The following is a 20383-nucleotide window of genomic DNA, read 5'->3' as shown; positions in this document are numbered from 1 at the left end:
TTAAGCCTAGTCGTGTCGGACTCTGGGGGTTGGTGCTCATCTCCATTTCTAAGCCAAAGAGCCAACCTTGTCCGTAGACCCCTCCAAAATCATGTGGCCGGCATGACTATATGGAGCACTGTTACCTTCCTGCTGTAGCTGTACCTATCAATCTACTCACATTTGCATGTTTTTGACTGCTAGATTGGCAGAAGCTGGGGCTTAGAGTGGGAGCTCACCTCGTTCCCCAGATTCAAACCACCAACTTTTCAGCTAGCAAGTTTAGCAGCTCAGCGGTTTAAGCCACTGCGCCACCAGAAGTGCTTTAGACAACAACAAATGAGAGGGCTTTATTTATGACACAAAGTAAAGGCATTTTATATTTTTCCAGGCTTTTAATTTGCCAAATGCCTTAACAAGCACTATATTTTATCTCTAGTATCACTTGGTATAGAATTTGCTGTTCACTACCCTAAAAACCAGGGATGGGAAGCATAGTGTTTTCAAGTGGTCATTGGACTGCTGCTATTCCTAGCATTCTTCACCATTGGCTATGCTGGCTAGAACTGCTAGGAGCTATGGTTCAACAACAGCTGGAGTGCTGCTGTTTTAAATAGAAATTGATCTTGATTCTTCAAGGAATTCATGGGGAATCTATTAGCACAGTTCATCTCCCACAATGATAGATCTACTTAGTTTTTGTTGTTATAAAATTCAGACAGGAGTGCAGGAAACCCTAGTGACAACCAAGGTCAGTCTTTGCTCCGGAGATCTGGCCAGGCACTTGCCATGTTTACTGAAAGGTCTGATGATGAGATCTTCAGGTGGTGAAACAACAAGGAGATGACAGCTGAAATGGCCAGAGCAGGGCAGGAAAAACTGGACCAATCCCAACAGATCACTGATCAGAGGTCATGCTAGAGCCACTTCTGCACATGGTGGCAAAATGTTCCTATTTCCTTTTCCCACATTGCACCTGCAGAGTGTCATCTGAGGTTTGGTGTCAGCACTAACCCCAACACATATGCAGCAAGCGTAATACATTGATACCTTCCTACTGTGACACCACAGCTGCAATCCATCTTCATGCTTTGATTATTCACTAATTTAAAATGCTCATTCTAGGAATCTTTAGGTCCTGCAATACAACTCTATGGCCATCTTTCTCCAGTCTTGCTGGAGGACCTAGAGATTTCGTGAGAAAACAAGTCTCTCAGACTCTCTAGGTCCTCCAATGCAAATCTACAGTCAGTTTCCAGTAGAGGTTGACCAGAGTCATGCTGGAAGACCTAAAAATTCCTAGAGGGGTGTACTCTCAGATTTTTTTTTTAAAAAAGCATTTTTTCATTTGTGGTTTTTTGCTTTTATGGGAGTCCTGTGCCCCTATCCTCAGCAATTGTGGAGGGCTGACTGTATTTGAGGACTCCTTAACTGGAGTTTTGTGGCATCACTATCCACTGTTTACTTCAATTGCTTGCTGGTGGCAATTCTGTTAGTGTGGTCTTAGGTTTCTCTGAGTTGTGGAGACAAAAAACCTGGACCCTTACAGAGCTTGCTCATCCTTGTCTGAAATGAGATTGAGCTTCCTTAGTAGTTAGGAGAATCATATATGCATATGTAGAGCATTGGACCAGGACCCTGGAGAACAGGGTCTGAATACCTGTTCAGCCATGGAAAGCCACCAGCTGACTTGCTCCCAGCCTCAGAAGAATGCAAGACAACCCCCCCCCCCCCGAACGAATTCTGTTAATAAAATCCCATGATGGATTTGCATTAAGGTTAACATAAGTCAGAAAAGGCTTGAAAGCATACAACAAACACAAAACATATGCACAATTTTGGATTCTACCTTCTGGGAGGCTAGGTTGTTGTCCATCAGGAAGGGGCTTTTTCTGTTGCTACTCAACACTGAGGAATGCTCTTCTAAGGAAGATTTATAACTTATTCCTCTGGTATCCACAACAGGTCCTGGAACCAATGTCTACAGATACTAAGGGCCCACTCTAGTGCCATCATTTTCATTATTCTATTTAAACTTGTAAACGCCTGTAATACATTTTAGAAACAGCATGGGTAATATCTCCAGGCCAATTTTGCTGCTGGTTCCCATGTTAGCAAGGCAGTGGATTCATTCCAGGTTTCAGCTAGCTGTAGAGGAACTATCCAAGGTTCTGCACCTATCTAGGAATAAGGTTCAGCATTTGAGAAATCACTTAAAACATTGGTTCTCCACCTGTAGGTCTCCAGATGTTTGGCATGTGCAATGGATCTTGCCTACCTTACAGGGTTGGTGAGTGGCCTACCTTGCAGGGCTGGTGTGCAGCCATTTTGCAGGCCTTACTTGCAAAGGCTCAGTAGAGCAAGGGGGAGGAGCGATCAGGCAGCCATTACAGTAACGGCAGTCTGATTGGCTGATGCAAATGAGGAGAGTTGCTTAGCAACTGTAGATGGGTGGAGCCAAAGTGACAGTTGGAGCTAGGCAGCCAGGAAAATTCTGATCAGTTTAAAATTCAGTCAGTTAGAGAATTGGTTTTTGAAGGGTGAAGATTCCATGGATGCCAATACTAAAAGACAAGGGAGTTAAGGATGAATGGGAGTTTTTCAAAAGTGAAATACTCAAGGTGTAAATGCAAACAGTGCCAAAAAAGGAAAAAATAAGCTTGTGGATTTCAATGGCTTCTCTGTGTAGTCTGACATGGTGATTGTTACAGTGGTTCAGCATTTCTGTGTTCTCAGATTGAAATACACTGTGTCCAGGTTGGTTCATCAAGTGCTCTGCTATGGATGACATCTCTGGTTGAGTGAGTCTGCGGTGCCTTTCATGTTCCCTGATTCGTGTTTTGGAATGCTGGTGATCCCTATGTAGATTCATCCAGAGCTGCACAGGATAAGGTAAACTTCTGCAGAAGTGAGAGGATCCCTCTTGTCATTTGCTGAATGTAGCATTTATTGGATTTTCTTAGTGGGTCTGTAAATGGTATGTAGGTTGTGTTTCTTCATTAGCTTCCCTATGCGGTCAGTGGTTCCCTTGATGTATGGCAAGAACACATTTCCTTTGGTGGATCCTTGTCTTTACTGTCATGGCTTGTTCTTGGTCTTGCGGCTCTTCTGATGTCTGTGATGGAGTATCCATTGTCCTGTGGAGCCCAGTTTAGGTGGTTCAATTCACCTTGGAGGAGGTGGGGTTCGCAGATTCTTTTTATACATTCTGCAAGGGCTTTGATTGTGCTTCTTTTCTGACCTAAGTGATGGTTGGAGTTTTTTTATGTAGGTATCTATCCGTGTGTGTAGGTTTTCTGTAAACTGTGTGGCCCAATTGTTGATTTGGTTTGCGGATGACTAGGACACCTAGAAATTGCAGTTTTTCTTCATTTTCTTTTTCCATGGTAAAACCAGAGTTTTATCTGTTGAAAATGCTGAATTATCAACTAGAAAGAAAACATGAAAGATGACTACAATATATAATAATTGCAGCAAGAATTGTTTATGTGCAGAAGTGGAAAGAATGAGTCAATTCAAGAAGAATGCCTAACAAAGATTGGTGAACTAGCAGAGATGGACAAACTGACAATACTTATTAAGGAGAAATTTTTGTCTACTTCAATAAAGATTTGGACTTGTTTATCCCTTTTTTTTAGCAGTGATGTGGGCATATTTCACCTATTGGATAAATGGATTAGAAGAATGTTATTGAAAGTAAAAGTCTGGCTATATAGTGTTATCTAAATGGAGGAGGAAAATAAGGAGTAAAAATCAACAATGGGTGTGAGTTTCATAGGATTCTTCTAGTAGTGATATGTCTTTGTGTATTAGTATAGATATGTTTTACTTTAAGTTGATTGTCTTAGATCTAGTTGTGCTAATCGTAATAGTTTTAGATATTGAAAATCTGTTTGTGTATTGTTTTTGTTCTCTCCCGTTTTTTCTCTTTACTACTTTACCTATTTAGTAGAATCATAGAATCATAGACTCTTCCAACTCTATGATTCTACTGAATAGGTAAAGGTAAAGGTTTCCCCTTGACATTAAGTCTAGTATTTCCCGACTCTGGGGTTGGTACTCATCTCCATTTCTAAGTTGAAGAGCTGGAGTTGTCCGTAGACACCTCAAAGGTCATGTGATTGGCATGATTGCATGGAGCACCATTACCTTCCCGCTGGAGCAGTATATATTGATCTACTCACATTTGCATGTTTTTGAACTGCTAGGTTGGCAGAAGCTGGGGCTAATAGTGGGATCTCACTCCATTCCCTGGATTCAAACCACTGACCTTTCAGTCAGCAAGTTCAGCACCTCACCGGTTTAATCCACTGCACCACCGGGGGCTCTTACTACTGAATACAAATTAATTATACAAAAAGAACTTTGTTTTAAAGGAAAAAGAGTCTGAATGAATAGTAAGCGTCGTCTAAAGAGTAAAAGGTGCACCATCAAACAAATGCTCTCAGGATGAAGAATAGATCTGCTGCTTCCCCACCACCTCAGATATTAAGACTCAAACTCCATCCTTGATTCTGGGTTGTTGGTCGCACTAAAGCAAAGCATGACACAATGTTGGGCTCCAGCTTCCCTAAATAGAAAGCACAATACCTTGTGGCTAAGTAGCTATGCTTTACAGCATTCCAGACAAAAGCAAATTTAGAAACAGTCAGGCAGAACATGTACCAACCAGAAACCACCCCCAAAAGGAGAGAGTTTATTTAAAGGGAATCAAGCCAATGCAAGAGAGGAGATTATTTGTAAACAGAAGTAACATGTTCCGCAATTAACTGATCCCTCCAACCTCCCGAGGGTCGTTCAGTTGTTAGCGCAGGGAGCACAGTTTCATTACCACTTTGATAGGAATTTCAAAGGACAACTCCTGTTTCTGTTCAACTATTAGCCTTCGCCCTCCTTGCTTCCCCAGCCACCCCCACCCATGGGTTATTGCTTACTGCAGAAAAAGCAAGACCAGAAAGGATCTCAGACCTAGACCTCTTCACACATCCCATTCGATTCCTACTGCTCTTGTTTGTGTAAAACAATATCCACAAATATCTTGACTCAGTTCCAAAAGCTGCCTAATAAGAGGGTGTGTGTGTGTTAAAGGATGGAAAGCATGGGAATCCCTTAGTGGACTAGCCTGGAATAATAATTCCATGGTGGTGCAGCAGGTTAAACTGCTGAGCTGCTGAACTTGCTGACCAAAAGGTCGGCAGTTTGAATCCAGGGAGTGAGGTGAGCTCCCACTGTTAGCTCCAGCTTCTGCAAACCTAGCAGTTCGAAAACATGCAAATGTGAGTAGATCTATAGGTACTGCTCTGACAGGAAGGTAACGGTGCTCCATGCAGTCATGCCGGCCACATGACCTTGTGATGTTGAGCCCACAAGCCCCCGCACTCATATTGCTTTGACACACAGCTGATTTCTGCCAGGAGTTCCACAGGCTCACAGGAACCCTGAATTTCCCTTCCAGATTGGCTTCAGTCACACGGAAACATTGTATCTTCCCTACATTAGTTGAAAACCACAGGCAGTCTCTCTCCATTGAGGCTCCATTGTCCTTTGCTACATATTAACTCATATTAAATTGTATCCACTGCTTATTTTCACTTCCCTGCCTGCAAAAGAGCTCCTTTTGCATGCTGTTTCCACAAATTAACAATATTAACAAATTAACAATAAACCCCTTTCCAAGCTGCGGATCTCAGCCAACTTGGCCGAGGCTGTCCAGAACCGCCTTGAATAAGGAAATGCCGTTCTTTTAACCATGGATATGGAAACCCACCGGGTCCCCGCATCTGCAACTCAACGGATTCACTCCGGACCAATACCATTTCATTCCGGGACACTTTCTAAACTAAACCGATATCTCACTTTTTGCCATAATGGCCCCGATTCGCCTCCAGACCAATGTATAGCCTCCCTTTCATGAATGAGTTTGCCTTTTTATGAATGAGCATGGGCAACACGATCTAAAAATGACCTTTTGTGCCTTCTTATGAACTCTTTAAGTATCAGGGATCACTTTCCCCTTTCCCTGCATGAATCCCATGTATCTCTTGCGGCATCTCCCAGTTTTAGGGGAACCCCAAAAAGCCCCTTTGCCTGCTGGGCTGCTGGAGAACCTCTAGGATTCCTCCCTTTCTCCCCCATGAGAAACACAAAGGAGATTGAAGCCCTTTGAACACTCCATGGGACTACCTGCGTCTCCCAACACATGAGGATGCTGGATCTCGTGTTTCTCCCCCATTGTGAATCCCACATGTGTCTCCTATCATCATCATTATTATTATTATTATTATTATTATTATTATTATTATTATTATTAATGATATCTTGCACTTTATAAAATAAGCACTGTGACCCTGATGTGCATTTTTGACCAACACACCATCCTGACCTGAGCACCACCAGGAAGCCTCAGGCCATGTACTACCAGTATAGATTCCAGATCACCCTCTGGAAAATAAAACAATTGACTTCTTCTCAAACCTCGGAGGGTGATGCCAGGCCATTTGAGAATGAAGAAACCTTTGGACATTCCAATCATTCACTTAAATGGCTTATTTCCTCCACGGGGAGGTAAGGGTAAGGTGCAGCTGTCAAGACAAAATATCAGTGTACTTTCATTTGTTTTATTCCTGGCATAGGTACAGTATATGCCCGGATGTGTTACCATCCTGCTGGGAGACTTCTCTGATGTCCCCGTAAGCTAGAGCTGACAGACGGGAGCTCACTCAGTCTTGAGTTTTTGAACCAGCAACCTTCACATCAGTGACATAACTTTCAGGTTGGCAGTCCTGCTAGCACAGGAGTTTAACCCATAGTGCCACTACGGCTCCTATCACATCCAATGAACATCTGCCACATATTTTTAGTTCATTTACAACTACAGGGCAAAATGGAGAGCTGGATCTACTGGTAGATCTCTGGATGATCAACCAGCAATGAGTTTGAATTCCCAATAACAGCAAAAAAATAAATAAATAAAAGATCCACACTATAGATGTACACAGAGTAAGATATACTACTTAACTGAAGAGCCTTTGCAGTAATCAAGAGTGAGGATTTATGCAAAAGGATAGTGAACTAGGATTGCCAGGCTGAAAATTGGAGAGGGCTTCCATACCTTTAATGCTTGTACAGAAGAGGGTTTTCCAACTGGTGTTGCTTACCACGCAACCTGAGAACAAGCGACACCTGCTAAAGTGTCCTTTTCTATGCAACCATTAAAAATACAAGCCAACTCGTTTTTCATTCTGGCAAGTGCATGTGAGAAACATGACAACAAAATTTGGACTGGAATCCTTTAATTCTAAGGCCCTGTCGACACTGCCACAGAATTCAGTTTCAAACTGTATTATATAGTAAGTGTAGATTCATATAATGCAATTCAACTGCATTGAACTACATTATGTGAGTCTGCATTAACCATATAATGCAATTTCAAGCTGCATTCTGTGCCAAGGTAGATGGGGCCTCAGTGTCTTCCTTTGGCTTCAGTTGGTGAGTCTTGGGGTTCTAGCGAGAAACCACAATAAAAATGCTGCAGATTGCACAAGCTTGAAATCTATCTCTGTCTGCCTTATTAATTTCAGCCTTGATCTAACACCAAAGAAATGGATATCCCTCCTCACATAATAGACAGAAATATTCTTAAGGGAAAAGGTAGGACAGCTTATCCTTGTAATACTAGAAGGATCCTTTGCTTCTGCTTCTTCTTTTTAGGTGTGTTTCTACCTCTCCCTCTAATTTCAAGTGAATTCATGACTGAGGCAGAAACAAACTCATCTCAGTCCCATACACAGTCCCCAAAATTTCTCTTCTCCATTTGTTCTTTTAGCTCAGTGTTTCTCAACTTGGGGGTCGGGGCCCCTGGGGACCTTGTAAACGGATGTCAGAGGGGTTGCCAAAGACCATCAGAAAACTCATGTATTTCTGATGGTCTTAGGAACTCCTCTGGCAGAGAAGGCTGAATATCTCTTCGCCTGTCCTTCTCTTCCTTTTTGGAAACAGATGGTGAATCCTCCCACCAAAAGCCCAATTTTCCCAATTTGATCGTTACTGGGGTTTAAGGGGCTCTTTTATTGTGGGTGAATTATAAATCCCAGCAACTACAACTCCCAAATGTCAAGGTCTATTTTCCCCCAAACTCCACCAGTATTCACATTTGGGCATATTGAGTATTCGTGCCAAGTTTGGTCCAGATCCATCATTGTTTGAGTTCAAAGTGCTTTCTAGATGTAGGCGAACTATAACTGCAAAACCCAAGGTCAATGCCCACCAAACCCTTCCAGTATTTCCTGTTGGTCATGGGAGTTCTGTGTGCCAAGTTTGGTTCAATTCCATCATTGATGGAGTTCAAAATGCTTTTTGATTGTAGGTTAACTATAAACCCCAACAACTACATCTCCCAAATAACAAAATCAATCCCCGCCCCAAACCCCACCAGTATTCAAATTTGGGTGTATCAGGTATTTGTGCCAAATTTGGTCCCGTGAATGAAAATACATCCTGCATATAAGATATTTACATTAATAATAATAATAATAATAATAATAATAATAATAATAATAATAATCCCCCCCTCCGCAGGTGCCAGACTGACAAAGTTCTGGAACACAACACACCAGACATCACAGTTGTGGAAAAGAAAAAGGTTTGGATCATTGATGTTGCCATCCCAGGTGACAGTCACATTGATGAAAAACAACAGGAAAAACTCAGCCGCTATCAGGACCTCAAGATTGAGCTTCAAAGACTCTGGCAGAAACCAGTGCAGGTGGTACCGGTGGTGATCGGCACACTGGGTGTCGTGCCAAAAGATCTCAGCCGGCATTTGGAAACAATAGACATTGACAAAATTACGATCTGCCAACTGCAAAAGGCCACCCTACTGGGATCTGCATGCATCATCCGAAAATACATCACACAGTCCTAGACACTTGGGAAGTGTTCGACTTGTGATTTTGTGATACGAAATCCAGCATATCTATCTTGTTTGCTGTGTCATAATAAAATAATAATAATAATAATAATAATAATAATAATAATAATAATAATAACTTTATTTTTATATCCCACTTCCATCTCCCCAGAGGGGACTCGGGGCGGCTCACATGGGGACAAGCCCAGTTTCAACATACAATAAAATACAGCATAATTAAACCAATGAAAAACAAGTAAAATAGTATAAACATACAAACCAGCATAAAACACCAACATCAAAACATTAGAGTCTGAACATAATATACAGTACAAACTGTAAGATAAAATTCAGCAGACTCTACAAGAGGGAATTAAGGATCTCATTACAGAGTTCAATCAATAAGAGTGGAGTGTGATAAAGTGCAGTAGTTGTGGCAACTAATAACTAACCGGAACTATTTATGATTCATAACAGTAGCAAAATTACAGTTATGAAATAACAATGAAAATAATTTTATGGCTGAAGGTCACCACGAAATGAGGAACAGTATTAAGGGGTGGCGGCATTAGGAAGGTTGAGAACCACTGTTTTAGCTGAAGCTCTTGCTTTCCCCAAGAGGCCCTGCTTGGTCCTTCTCTGGCTCAGGGCTCTTTTGATGGCTGGTGCTGTGATCACTAGAGGAAATATTCCCCGCCAGCCGAAACCTCACAGTCCTTCATCTTTTTGCAGCGCAAGGGGCTCTGGGGGTTGAAAGCGAGGGTGGGGGCTGGGTGGGGAACAGCCATAACTAGGCTAACAAGAGAGGCATTGAGATGGCCTGAGATAAACAGCTGGCTGGCCGCCCTCTCCGGAACAACAGCCTTTCTGTTCCGTATTGATTGCTAATTTCCAAGGCTGTACAATAGTAAAAGGGAATCTTGACGTAAAGGCAGGGATGGAATCCCAGACCGTTCTTTTCCTTTTTTACCCTGGGCCTGGATGCCACACGTTTTTGGCCATGTGGGTTTAGGAAATCCTTGGTCACCCCAGAAGACAAGGGCCTCCTTGCAAGGCATCTGTCAGAGTTCCCAATGCATCAGCCGCCTTTTGTCCATTCGCCTTGTTATACAACCCGCCCCCGGCTGGCTGGGCCAGAACATGGGCTCCTTTGTTAGAAAACTTGTGTGTATATGTGTTTGTGTGTGTGTGTTTTGCACCACTGCAATAGTTGAACAAGATTTTCATCCGTAGCCATGCTCAAGAAAAATGCATGCAGAACCCCGATGTGGGCTGACCCACAGTATATATGATTTAGCACACTCTCCTTGTGTGAAATAACTTCAACTTTGCTTTCAAGACATTGTCTCCCGAGTGTGCTTCTTAATATTTTTTCCTTATAGTGTATAACATGGCATTTGGAAGTACAGTAGAGTCTCACTTATCCAAAATAAACGGGCCGGCAGAACATTGGATAAGAGAATATTTCTATCATTTCTACCCTGAGGGGACTCAGGGCGAATATGTTGGATGATAAGGAGGGATTAAGGAAAAGCCTATTAAACATCAAATTAGCTTATGATTTTACAAATTAAGCACCAAAACATCATGTTTAACTACAAATTCGACAGAAAAAGTAGTTCAATACGCAGTAATGCTATGTAGTAATTACTGCATTTACGAATTTAGCACCAAAATATCATGATGTATTGAAAACATTGATGACAAAAATGCATTGGATAATACAGAATGTTGGATAAGCGAGTGGTGGATAAGTGAGACTCTACTGTACTGTAATTGGTTCAAGCAATAATTATCCAGATCAAGTTGTGGTTTATTTTTCATTAACAAGACCATCATGTCATTCTATCATGTAGGAGCCTCCAGTGGCAGCAGGACTGCTGACCAAAAGGTCGGTGGTTCGAATCCGGGGAGCAGGGTGAGCTCCCATCTGTCAGCTCCAGCTTCCCATGCAGGGACATGAGAGAAGCCTCCCACAGTAAAACATCTGGGTGTCCCCTAGGTAATGTCCTTGCAGACAGCCAATCCTCTCACACCAGAAGCAACTTACTGTTTCTCAAGTCGCTCCTGACACACACCCAAAAAAATCATGTATAGTAATAATGTTAGCAATGTGTTTAAACATAATAAGAAAAAAGGGGAAGAAAATTAAGAATCAGAAACACTTCATGGTTGCCATCCTATTGTTTAATCCCAGATACAATAGACTGATCAAATTAATAATTGAATAGTACCTCAACACTGATCTACTCTATTCAGGATTTGATGGGTTTACTCTAGACAGTTTAGGATCATGAATGTAATGATTAATAGTTCTGTTACTTTTCATCATAATTATAAAAACACCATTATTAAATATTCTGAGGGACCCTTCACCATCTTCATATTTTATGGTAGTTTCTTACTGAGCCTTTAAGGTAGCTCCTTATTGAGCCTGGGGCTTTAAAAATACAGGAAGTGTAAGATATGTATTTATTTATTATTTATTTATGATATTTCTATCCCGTCTCTCTCAACTCCGGAGGGGACTCAAGGCGGCTTTACACATAGGCAACTATTTGGTGCCTTAAAACAATGCACAATTAAAATAAACATTTTAAAATAGATTTATAAAATACATTAAAAACATTTAAACAATATCTCCACTATTAATCACGTAATCCACAAGATATTCAGTTCCTTTATTTGAATTTTCCAGAGGCGGCACTGCTGATGTTTCTCCCAACTGCCTGTTCCTCAGCATCCATACACGGATCAGCTGCAGTGCACTTTAGTGCTGATTTTGGACTTTCTCTTGACTTTTTTAAACATGTGTTTTCCATGTTGATTGGCGTTGCAATGCACATGGGGGTATTTTCCAGTTATCCCTCCTTATAACACACATCATTTTGGATCTTACACCATGTGTAGATGGGTCCTAAAACACTGGCTACAGTAAGAGCTAAGTGGGGCTTTGGTGGTTTTCCTGGGGTTTCCTCACTATCAATGCAGTCACAGAAAAGCCCTATCACTACAGACATATGAAAGCAGATATGGAGAAAAAGAAAGAGTGCCTAAACTATGAGAGTAATGCCACACAGGAACTAATTTCAGGTGTTTGGGTTTATATGATGTTCACTTGGCAACGTATTACAAGATGGAGCTCACTGCTATGTGCACCTTGCTTATCCACTATTGCAACCTCATTGTTTTTAATTTGATGTTTTAATTCTGTGTTGTGTTTTTTCGCCTATTGTGTATATTTTATTATTGGGTTTTGTTGTTGTCCTTTGACGTTTCATATTTTATCATCGCTTGTATTTTGATTTTGCTGTAAGCCGCCCCGAGTCCCCTTCGGGGGAGATGAAGGCGGGATATAAATAAACTTATTATTATTTATTATTATTATTCTCACAGCAAAAACAGCCACAAATAGTGGACTTTTTCTGCACAATCTTTTGTAGACCAGAAATCATTTTGCTAGATATACAGCATCATTTATTTTAAAAGACTGTTGATGGCCCTTTGCTAGAACTTCCAAGATCATTTAGTGGGAAAATCTTGTCTGCTATTTATCTGTTTCCGGGAAGGTGGGTGGATATAGAGAGGGAAAATGGGACCATGAAATACAAAATAATGTACTATCTCTCCCAATTCTAACTAAAGCAAAATTGCTATTCAGGAATGTCTGAGAATAATATAATCACCCCAGCTGTGAATATGAATACACTCCTGTAGTAGGACATGAAAACAAGGCCATTCAGCCTCATATCTACACACACACACACACAAATATACATTGATTTCCAGAAAGACCCTTGAAAACTTATATGATGATGACGACGACGTGGAGTCTACTTCATAAAAACTTATTCGGCAACCAATGTGTTGGTTAAGGAGATGGAGGAGTCTGTCAGAAACTACCGTATATACTCGAGTATAAGCCGACCTGAATATAAGCTGAGGCACCTAATTTTACCACAAAAACTGGGAAAACTTATTGACTCAAGTATATGACGAGGGTGGGAAATGCAGCAGCTATGGGTCAATTTCAAAAATAAAATAGATATTAATAAAATTGCATTATTTGAGGCATCAGTAGATTAAATGTTTTTGAATATTGATATAAAACTGTAATTTAAGATAATAATAAGACTTTAATAAGATAAGACTGTCCAACTCTGAATACCTATATACTCAAGTATAAGCTGACCTGAATAGAAGCCGGCCAGGACCCTCACTCAAGTATAAGACGAGGGGAGCTTTTTCAGCCCTAAAAAGGGGCTGAAAACTAGGCTTATACTTGAGTATATACAGTAATACTGTACTTCTAGCCTCTACCATATTATGTTGTAAGAGGGATCCTGTAAGCCAGTGGTTCTCAATTAGTGGGTCCCCAGGTGTTTTGGCCTACAACTCCCCAAAATCCCAGCCAGTTTACCAGCAGTTAGGATTTCTGGGAGTTGAAAGCCAAAACATCTGGGGACCCACAGGTTGAGAACCACTGCTTTAAGCCAAGGGTGCATCTACACTGAAACTGAATGCAGCATAAAACTTTAATTGCCCTAGCTCAATACTATGGGCTTTTGGGTATTTTAATTTGGTGAGGCATCCACTTTTTTTGGCAGAGAAGGCTAAAGCCCTTCTAAAACTACAACTCCCAGAATTCCATAGCATCTGGTCATGGCAGTTAAAGTGGTGTCAAACTGCTTGAATTCTGCAGTGCATATGTAAGACCAGACTGGGAGTTCTCAAATCCTCCGGATGTTATTGGATTGCAACTTTTGCTGCCTCAAACAATTTTTAATATAACTACCTCTCACACATTTCTTTACTGTAATATTAGCAACAATATTTTCCCCACTTGAATCTTTACCTGCCATATGCTACAGACTCAGTGTGGGATCCAAGTGTTTGGCTGTTATAATATGATTTGGACATCTTGTGCTTGTTCCAGGACATCTGCACTTGATTTATAAACTGTTCCTGGGCACAAGGATGCATCACCCTCAGCTCCCATCATCAGGTCTGCCAGGTCAAAATCTTCCATGGAAAATCCAGTTATATTTATAGAGTTTTGTATATGTGGACTTCAACATCCTTCCAGGATAGGAACATGGGAGGCAGACGTTTTAAGAGAAGGAGTAACTCAGGAACATTAAGAATTTCAATCACAGGATGAAAAGTATCATTCTCTCTAAAAACATCAGACAATTGAAGTTTGCCAGTGTAGGTATTGTCCAGGAATTTAAAAAATCTAGTCTCATGAGCACGAATCACAAAACATACTGATTTGCTGTTACGTATTGAAATCTCACTTAGAATAATCACAATAAATAGAAAACTACAAAGGCAAACAAAGGAGAAAATTGGATCGACAGTTGCAAATGTTGGTAGAAAATGTAATGAATGAACGAAACTTTATTTATAAGGAAGAGACTCAGGGAGGCTCACAACAAAATATACAATGGCAAACATTCAAAGTCGACAGTAATATATCAATTTATTTATTTATTTCATCATAAATATTTTCCCTAATAATAGTAAAATAGTATAGAAATCTGTTGACAACTATGTATCTTTCTAGCATACCTTGACTTCCTAGGGTATTCTTAAATATAAGAAAGATTATTGTTGTTGTGTAACTTCAAGTGACCCAACCCAGGGTTTTATAAGGCTGAGATTATGTGAGTTGCCCAACGTCACTCAGTGAGGAATTGAACCCTGGTCTTCTGAGCCATACAAACTCAAACCACTGCACCACAACACAACATCCCACTGGAATAGTCCTTCTTTTGAAATACTGTATTGTATATTTCCATTATACAACATCCCACTGGAATAGTCCTTCTTTTGAAATACTGTATTGTATATTTCCATTAATTAGAATAGCCACAGTTTATTTATAAAATAAGCCCTATCATTTTGGTTGAAAATGAGTTTCTGCTCTGGTTTAAATTATTGTACTGCAATCCTGTCCATGCGTACTTGAGAATGCATTCCACTGGACTAATTGAGGAACCAGTGTATGTTTATATCACATTTTATTGAATGACGACAGTGATTCCTTAAAGGCTGAACATCAGTTCTGCCAGTACTTTCCTGCACTGATTGTAGGTTTCTTGCAGGTATGTCCAGTAAATGTGAAAGCAGGGGGGAAACATTTAATACTTTTTATCCTCAAAAATTGGGGGGAGAGGAAGAACACATACTTGTTTTGTTTTTTCCAGAAAAATATGAGAGAAGTAGGATTTTCCATATTTCTCCAGATACTTCTTTCATACTGTTACTCCACCACTCCAGTAATAATCCACTCATGATGGCAAATAATATTTTCATGTTACTCCCAAAACACTGCTTTTGTTGGATTTTGGACACAAACACACACATATACATACACACACACACACACACACACACACACACACACACACACAAATAAAAATTAAAACAACACTAACGCGTTACTCATACATAATGGAAGTTGACAGTGTTTTGCAGACCAAGCAGTAATAAATTATTTTATAAAAAAATACCATGCTGAGTTCTACTTGTTCTGTGAGTTACTTTATTTTATTGTCAGCCAAACCCAATATCCCACTTTGAGTACCACTAACACTTTTCTGGAGGTGCATAAAAAGCAAGGGGTGTGAAATACAGCAGAGACCGACTATAGAGGGTTCACTTCTTGCAAAAGCCTTGCCGAATCCTCACAGGCCTTTGAAACACAGCGCATAACCCTTCATTCAGATGCCATAGACTCGTTCTGATTTTAACCCGGCAGAATTTCTGGAATTCAAGACGCAAAGGAGAGCAGAACTCCTGGCGCTTCCTTCGTTGCTCATGTGAGGGGACATTCTGGCAGGCAGAGCCTCTCATCATCAGGGCGATGCTGGAGTAAGAAAGGAGGCCCCTGCCAAAGCTCCCTCTTTTAATGATGAAAGCTATGGGACTCCTGGCCTCCACTTCCACGTGCCTCTCTTGCTGGAGTTAGATTACCACTACTTTTTTTCTTTGTGTTGCTAATGTCCATCTGGTAAAGAAAGAAAGAAAAGCAGACTAGTGATTCCTTGCATATGTCTGCTCTAGAACACTGGCTGTCCTTTGAATGGACAAACTGTGGCCCATGGATCACATGCAGCCTCCAGAACCATTTTGTGCCCTCCAGTCCCCCTCCCCAGGAGTTAAAAACAAATAACAAATAAACAATATAATTAAAACAATTAAAACCGGAAAGTAAAAACATCATAAAAATACATCAATCAACATTACAACCAGTAACTGGAAAAAGTGGGCATGTTCAGATATGAAAGGGAAGGGCAAGGCTTGTGCAGAGAGAGGGATGGAAACAAAGTGCTGGGGGAAAAACATTAAATTAGGCCTGGGCAGCCATGATCACGAGCTAAACAGTTATTCTAAGGCACGCTGGAACAGCCATGTTTTCAAGCCTTTACAGAAAGTGGACAGAGTGGGGGCTAATCTAATCTCCCTGGGGAGAGAGTTCCAGATCCGGGGGGGGGGGGGGGGCACTACTGAGAAGGCCTCTGTCTTGTCCCCATCAACTGTGCTTGTGATGGAGGAGGGAGCAAGAGAAGGGCCTACCTGGCTGATCTTATTGCTCGTGCCAGTTTGTAGAGAGAGATACGGTCATGAAGATAAGTAGGACTCGAACTGTTTAGGGCTTTATAGGTAATAACCTGCACTTTGAATTGAGAGCAGGAACTTATCGGCAGCCAGTGGAGCCATTGTACGATCCCTGTAACTAGCTCCATTTAATAGCCTGGCTGCCGACCTTTGCACCAGTTGCAGTTTCCAGGCCATCTTCAAAGGCAGCCCCACATAGAGTGTGTTACAGTAATCCAATCTAGATGTAACCAAGGCATGGACCACCATGGCCAAGTCAGGCTTCTCGAGCTACCGTCGCACTTGTGCAAAGGCCCTCCCGGCCACCGCCAACACCTGAAAATCAAGCATCAGCGCTGAGTCCAGGAGGACCCCCAGACTGCAGACCTGTGTCTTCAGGGGGAATGTAACCCCATCGACCACAGGTAGCCACCCTATACCTTGATCAGCCCCACGACTGACCTGGAGGATCTCTGTGACTAGTCCCAGATTAACCATTCCTAGTGGGGACACCCGCAATATCAAATGCTTCTGGGTGACAATAATCATCAGAACTGTTTCCAACAGATTCTAGGCTGGGTCGGCACACTAAAACTGCTTTGGTTATCCACATTGGGGACCAAAAAGGAGGAGGCATATCTCAAATTAGAATTCTGCTCCCCCATTAAAAAATAAATTCCTTTATTTCCCATATTTCTTGCATTTCAAAAAACAAGGCATAACATTGTTCATACCTAGAACTCTTAACATTTGCCATCTTGACATTCCCTTGGTCGATGTGCCTGCTTCTTTTCCTTCAGTGCCTAAATCGTGTTTCCAAATGTTCAATGCTAGACATTGGAGATGAAAAGGACATTTCATTGAGAAGCAAAACTCTTAATTGAAAAGGAAAAATCCTAAAAATCCATCCCATCGCTTGCACTGGCTACATGACTGCTTTCATCACACTTGGCCATGGCATCCTTCTTTATCACCTCTCTGGATTAAGAAAGGGGCTGACTGTATTGCAATGGTCCCAATCCTTCCTGTTGAGTCATACCTAGAAAATGCTGCTGGGGGATCACTGTTCAACACCTCTGTGTAATTCACTGTATTCATGAAGCCACTGGGGGAGGTTATCCAAATTTCTGGATCGAGGTGTTCCCACTGTGTTTATGACAGCTTTGAACTTTGTCACCTAATGCCATGAAGTCAGTCAATACTCTTAAATGATAATAGTCAAACCTTGGCAGGACAGAGGCTACTGGTAAGCTGAGAGTCCAGTTTGGCAAATTTTCTATGGAAGGGATAGTCCTCTGTCCTGAAAGATTAATTCTTACACTGAGAGTAAAGTTTAGTTCTCAGGGAGTCTCAGGGAGACAGTGGCGAGACAGGCCAGCATTCTGTTAGTGACTTCATAGTTTTACTACTTTATTTGGTTTTAAAGATTTTAATGCTTAATTTGTTCCGGCTTTAATGTTGTTTATTTGGAGGGGGGTTAGTGGAAAGATGGGACTAATATGCAAAAACACCAAAAAAAACCTATATGGGGGGACACATAACTGAGAGATGTTGGACATGGAGAAGATTGGGATTGAATCATACAAAATGATATTACTGAAAAATCAAACTAACAACGTTTCGGCACAGCAGCATTAAAAAAAACAGCAAGAATGGAAGAGAAGGAGGCAAGTGCCAACAGATCTTGATTTCTCTGTTTTAGATTTGTGACTAGAGCTTAAAGAGGAGGCAAAGAGTATGCATCCCATCTGAAATCCTGTGGCTGATTCCTTCAGAATTCTGCGACTTGTCATTTAGTGAAACCAGGCCCGTAGCCAGAAAAAACATTGGGGGGGGGGGGGGGTGAAACTTTTTTTTTTTCCCAAGATGACTTTTCAGGTCAGTGTCTCCTGATCTGGCACAAGAGCTCAACAAGGCCCTGAAATTACCATCATTATGCAAAGGTTCTTCACAGGTAATAGGTCCTGATTCATTGTTCCCTCTTCAAGTCGGTTCTTATCAGTCACAAAGGAAGTTTCCCTCTGTTTTCTTCTGCTTTCTTCTTATTTCCTTTATCATTATGACCGGTTACATTCATGGTTCCCAACCTTTGGGCCTCCAGGTGTTTTGGACTTCAAATCCCACAGTTCCTAACAGCTGGTAAGATGGAGACTGCAGGCCTGGTTTTGTCTGGAAATTCTAGGCCCAGCATTCCAAAACAGGCATCCTTAGCTCTATAAACACTGCATTTAGCAGTATTCTTATACAACCAGTCCCAAAGACAACAGAAGCCTTTGACCAGCTTAGGCTTCACAAAGAAAGAAGATTGAGACAGCCTTTGGGCGTCAGCTTGTGAGCCATTGCTTCACACCAGAGACAGAGGACTTTCAAAGACTCCAGAGAGATGTCTGCAATCAGCAAAATCTCCCTTTGTAATGTATTGTTTTAAGCTATCTTATAATAGTCCTGGGTGGAATTAACCCTTTATTCATCTTGTTTTCAGTAAACTCATTTTGGTTATCTTTTCACCTTGCCTAAAGTGCCTCTTTATGTTAAGGGTCTTGATCTTAACAGAAGGTATACAGATAGCCCCCGAGTAAAGCCGGACACTATAGTTTTCCCAAAGCCTTGGGTGTGCCATCATGACCTCCCTGGCTGAGCATTTGAAAGGCACCTACTTTAGACTAGTGATTCTCAGCCTTTAAGAAACCACAGACTACTGACCAATCAATCCCTCTCCCCACAGAGTGTGCGCGTGCTGCCTTCCCTTCCCTCCTCACAAGGAACCAGTTATGGAGCTTCTCTTGGCCCCATCCTTCACTGACCTGCTTTCTCTGGCTGTCTCTTCCTCATGGCAATCCAGCTTGTGAACAAGGCTTCCTTCCTTGCCTTAAATGCAGGTAAGGAAGGAAGGATGCAACGTCACCATTCCTGCTCCCTCCCTTTGCTAAGCATTGGATGCTTCCTTCTTTAGCAGTTGTGCTATGATATCTCAAAATATGATCATAAATCTAATTTTTATAAATAACTTTTCTATTGGCCTCCTATTCCTACAAAAAGTATTTTGGAAGGAAATGCACTTTGCATTATTTGTATTTTGTAACATTAATTATAATGCTCTTGAGGAGGTTGCTGCTAGAGCCCCATTTGGGCCTGCAAGAAAGGAAGGATCCAATATTGGGCAAAGGGAATGGGTGAGAATGGCAGTGTTGGAGCCTTCCTTCCTTCCCTGGGCTTTAAGCAGTTGCTGTCAGAGCCGTTTTCAGGCCCAGGCAGCGGGGAGCTGGGTTGCAAGGAGGAGATTGGTTCAGTAACTCCAGCCTTCTTGGCGAGCGTCTAGTAGCAGCTGGGAGTAGCAGTTTTCACAAGGACAGCATGTGCTAAGAAAAGGGCACGTCTTCCTCTTCTTACCCCCTGGAAGAGCAGCCTCCAAGAAATACTCCATCATACAGCTGCAGCTTATATTAATTTATAAGCAAGTCAAGGCTAAATTTATCAGCAGGAGCAATGATGATGACATTGACAAGTAACCTTGGCCAGGGAGGCTTAGCTAGCTCCTTTAACAGCGGCTGCAACTTTAACTGGCAACAACAGGGACAGCTGGAGCAGAGAGTAAACCAAAGCAATATATTCTACCCTTCCATTTTGATGTGCTATGGCCTACCTGGATAGACAAATTGAGCATAAGATGTGCCTACACTTGGGGCTAAGTAGATGTGGATCTGAGTAGTAAACTGTATGAAAAGCTAGTTGGAAGCAACTTGTATCAGCCGTATAGTTATAGTTAGGTATACTGACAGAAATAAGATGGACAGAAATATAAAGAGAGAAAAATATAGATGGAAAAATTCACATCTACACATTTAAAGATTTGAATTGTGACTTTAACATTTTTTTTTCATCATTGATGTCATG

The 20383-nt window shown here is 41.4% G+C and overlaps 1 long non-coding RNA gene across 1 annotated transcript; it reads right to left on the bottom strand.

Moving 5' to 3' along the window:
• Positions 1-15417: 15417 nt before the first annotated feature.
• On the bottom strand, positions 15418-20078 carry LOC103277766 (uncharacterized). The gene is made up of 3 exons (XR_010003017.1): positions 19294-20078; positions 17224-17319; positions 15418-15899 (listed from the first exon to the last, which is right to left on the bottom strand). It is a non-coding gene; the product is annotated as an uncharacterized LOC103277766 (long non-coding RNA).
• Positions 20079-20383: the final 305 nt, after the last annotated feature.

Source organism: Anolis carolinensis, chromosome 2 (genome assembly GCF_035594765.1).
Source record: "Anolis carolinensis isolate JA03-04 chromosome 2, rAnoCar3.1.pri, whole genome shotgun sequence".
NCBI classification, from domain to species: Eukaryota; Metazoa; Chordata; class Lepidosauria; order Squamata; family Dactyloidae; genus Anolis; species Anolis carolinensis.
Note: the sequence above shows the minus strand (reverse complement) of the source record. Positions and strands in the feature narration are given on the sequence as shown.